This window comes from Triticum aestivum, chromosome 3D, assembly GCF_018294505.1.
Source record: "Triticum aestivum cultivar Chinese Spring chromosome 3D, IWGSC CS RefSeq v2.1, whole genome shotgun sequence".
In the NCBI taxonomy this organism is placed as follows: Eukaryota; Viridiplantae; Streptophyta; class Magnoliopsida; order Poales; family Poaceae; genus Triticum; species Triticum aestivum.
In genome coordinates, this window is record NC_057802.1 from 54,765,395 (window position 1) to 54,769,762 (window position 4,368).

Consider the following 4,368-nt stretch of genomic DNA (forward strand, 5'->3'; position numbering starts at 1 on the left):
TTTACGGTGATTGGGTTAGTACTTGGAGTACTTAGCAGTACTTACATGTCTGATCACGTCTGATTTTTATTAGCCGTCCGATCTTGCGGGGAATTTTAATTGATTAAATTTAATATGTTAATTGCGATAAGGGCATAATGGTCCAGGGGGAAATATCTTTTCTTGAACCGATCACCTGAGGACCAGATCCATGTCTACTCGATCCAGTCCAGAATCCTCCTCCGATGTATTCGTCGCCGCTCGCCGCTCCTGACCTTCTCCGTCCTCGACCTGCCTGGTGAGAGGAATAAATTCATCGTCCTCGTCCTCCACCCAACCAACCCCAGCCCCCACGCCATCACCGAAGAAGAAGAAGGACGGATCTGCGCCGGCTGAATCGGCGGCGACGGCGGCGGGCGATCCCATCTCTTCGCGCGTACCATCCTTAAGGTATGAATTCGGCTTGGCGTTCTGCTCGTTCTCTTGGCCGTTGCGCCCCTCCACCGTGCATGCAGTACAACCTCAACCCCACAAGATCCGGGTAATTTAGCAGTATGCGAGATTTGTACGGACTAGAACAACGAATGGAAAGCTTCATCGTGGCATAGTTTCTCTTGAGCTAATCGCATCATGTTAGTTTAACTAAGATGTTGAGGGCATTGCTTACTTCCTTTGGTACCGCATAAAAAAGTGACATACTTGACGTTTGAGATGAGATATACTAAAGGAAGATGAGATACTGGTTCCATAGTTGACTTAATTTAGTTTATTAAAGTCATCATCACTTTAGGTTTGCATAGTGCATGAAATATAGTTTAAAGGAAGATGAGATACTACTTGTTGGGCGTTGATGATTGGTTTCCCTCACATGTCAAACGAGCAAAGTCTTTTCCATGCACTTGTCTTTGCCTATGAGCTATTTTACACCTGCAACATTGATAAACAGAAAGATGTTGATGATTGGTTTCCCTCACATGTCATATGCAGGAAGACATGGCGTATGCAAGTGATGAGAGTATGTTCGAGTATCTAAATGTTGTCAGCAAGATGTTTGATAGTGAGGCTGAAGGCTATGAATTCTACAACAAATATGCTCTTGAAAAAGGTTTTAGTGTGAGGAAAAGCTACGTTGAGTGGGATGGATCCAACAAATACATAATTTTAAGGAAAACTGTGTGTAGTCGTCAAGGGTTTCGCGAAGAGAAGCACATGAAAAGAAAGATGGAAGATAGAAAGAGGAGGCCACGAAGTTTAACTCGTGTTGGGTGTAATGCTAAATTGGTCATTATGAGACAGGAGGAAACCGGTCGGTGGTTTGTCAAGGATTTCATCGATGAGCACAGCCATCCTCTAGCCCCACGGGATCTTTCTTGTCTGCTGCGTTCGCACAGACGAATTAGCGATGAGCAGAAAGCGGACATTGCGGACAAGGAAAAATGTGGGATCCGCAAATACCGTATTATGGATATTTTGTGCTTTCAATACGGTGGATTTGATAAGGTTGGATGCATAAAGAGGGACATTTATAATTTCTGCCATGCTAATAAGCAGGAGACAATCAGTGCCGGTGATGCTAATACGGTGATCATGCACATGATGGCGAGGCGAGAGCGAGATGTGGATTTTTTCTTCAAGTACTTGGTAGACGAGCATGGCCATCTGAAGGGACTGTTCTGGGCTGATAGTCAATCGCGACTTGACTACGAGGCTTTCGGAGACGTCATTGTTTTCGATAGCACATACAGAACCAACAAATACAATCTGCCATTCGTGCCATTTGTCGGGTTGAATCACCACCGGAGCACTGTCATTTTTGGCTGTGGTATAATTTCTCATGAAACAAGCCAGGCATACGAGTGGATGTTGCGGACCTTTTCTGATTGCATGGCACAGAAGCATCCGATATCTGTAATCACAGATGGGGACCTTGCAATGCAGAGAGCAATCAGGGTGGTCTGGCCAGACTCAAACCATAGACTATGTATATGGCACATTCAGCAGAACATTGTACGCCATCTGCATGATGACGACGTAAAGGAGGAATTCAGATCTTTCATTTATGACACTTCTTCCATTGAAGAGCATGAGATAGAATGGATATACTTCTTACAACGGAATAAAGTAACCAGTGAGGAGTCTTGGCTGCATCAGATGTATCAAATGAGAAAGTTGTGGTGTGCTCCATATCTTGAGGGGCGCTGTTTCCTAGGATTGAGCAGCAATCAGAGGAGTGAGAGCTTGAACTCTGTGCTACATACGCATCTTGAGGGTAAGATGTCGTTGTTTGAAATGCTAGAGCACTATGAGCGTTGCCTTGCGTCGCGACGGATTAACGAAGCTCTCCATGACGTCGAAGCCTTGCAGTCCGTTCCATTTACAGAGGAAAATGCTTCGCTGCTTGAGAAACACGCCGCAACAGTTTTCACACCTAGTGTCTTTAAGATGGTCTTATGGAGCATAGATGCTGTCAGCAAATGTCAGATCAGAGAGATACTAGATGGATCAGAAGATTCCACTTATGTTGTGTCCAAGCAGGAAAGAATGGATAAAAAGTTTGGAGTGCGCATTGAAGAGCAAGGAGGTCTTTTGCACAGGGTGAGTTGTTCTTGCCGTAAGCTGGAATGCGCAGGCACACCATGTTCCCACATTTTTTACATATTGGGGATTTTAAAACAAACAATTCTGCCCAGTTGTTGCGTTCCCACTAGGTGGACTATGAATGCAAAATGTGCATACGCACCTACCAGAAAAACCCAGATGTATGACTATTCGGTAAGCCTGCAGAGGTACCGCGAGTTGCGGAATTGTAGTCACGCCGCAAGTTTCAAGGCATGCCACTCTGATGAGGACTATCACCATCTAATTATGCTTTTGCAAGCACAACATCATGGCAAGCAATCAAGTTTTGAACAAGTTGACAGCAAGGAGTCAACTAATGCTCAGCATCACAACATTAGGTTTGGCCCGTTGATGCCGCACTCGGAGAAAGTTGATAAGGTTCTGGATCCCGTGCATGTGCCTGGCCGAGGTGCACCGAAGAAAAGGCTGCAGGAAAAGACAAAGAAGTCAAGATCATAGAATATCTGTGGCTATTGCAAGAATCCTGGTCACAACTGACGTAAATGCGCTAAATTGCTAGAGGTACGAAATATGTTCATATTTATTTTTTGCATGTGTTTTACTCATAATTGATGTCCATGTGATTTATTCTATTCTTCTGTGTAGGATCTCGAGGCTGAACTGTGATGTCTACATACAGCATGAACCGACGATGAGCCAGAGAAAGTCGTGTGCCATTCAGCTTTGTGTGACGTGGTCTTTACATTCTATTTCATCGTGACAGTAATTTAGTGAAGTGCGGTTGTACTGCCATGTTACTGTATTAGTTCGACATCTTTCGTTTCCATTTTCTGTGTGTATCATTTGATGTCCAACTTTAAGAATGATGATGTATTTCGAACAGGAATAAGGGCTAGCATGGAGCACTTGTTATTGTCGAGTAGAATAATTTTTGTGATGTATTTCTGCACGCACGCACGGCCGCCAGACGGATCTCCCGCGCGATCCCACGGTCTGCATGGCTCATGCATGGCAGGCCGTTTTCCTACGTCGACCCAAACACCGGCCCATCCGAGGTTGCAGCTCCGGACAGCCCACGTCACGTACGATCTCGCGCGTTGTTCTCGTGTAACTAAAAATAGTCCCACCTTGTCCCTCGACTAGCTCCTTTACCTGCTTAAGTGCCCGCATTCCGGAGGGACCATTTGGTCTTAACTTAAGCCAGTTTTTGAAAAAAGGTGAATTTTTCCACCACCTCCAAATCACCCAAATTTTGTTGTACATGGTGACACACATGTGCCAAACATGTCTATGAAAGAAATTTTTGAAAAAAATTATTTTACAATGCCCCCTTGAGACATAGACCGATGTTTTCAGCAGTCAGTCTAGAGGGCATTATAAATTCAAAAAAAATCAAAAAAATACAAAACCTTGGAAACCTAGCATTGTTTGTGCAATAGATCATGTGTGCCAAAAATTGAGGTGATTTGGAGGTGGTCGAAAAAATGCCCGCATTCCGGAGGGACCATTTGGTCTTTTAACTTAAGCCAGTTTTTGAAAAAAGGTGAATTTTTCCACCACCTCCAAATCACCCAAATTTATAATGCCCGCATTCCGGAGGGACCATTTGGTCTTAAGCCAGTTTTTGAAAAAAGGTGAATTTTTCCACCACCTCCAAATCACCCAAATTTTCTTGTACATGGTGACACACATGTGCCAAACATGTCTATGAAAGAAATTTTTGAAAAAAATTATTTTACAATGCCCCCTTGAGGCATAGACCGATGTTTTCAGCAGTCAGTCTAGAGGGCATTATAAATTCAAAAAAAT

At 43.9% G+C, this 4,368-nt stretch overlaps 1 pseudogene; it reads right to left on the minus strand.

Annotated features, from left to right (window-relative positions):
- The window catches only part of LOC123076142 (receptor-like protein 9DC3), a 32,209-nt pseudogene that overhangs the window by 2,433 nt on the left and 25,408 nt on the right, over positions 1 to 4,368 (minus strand).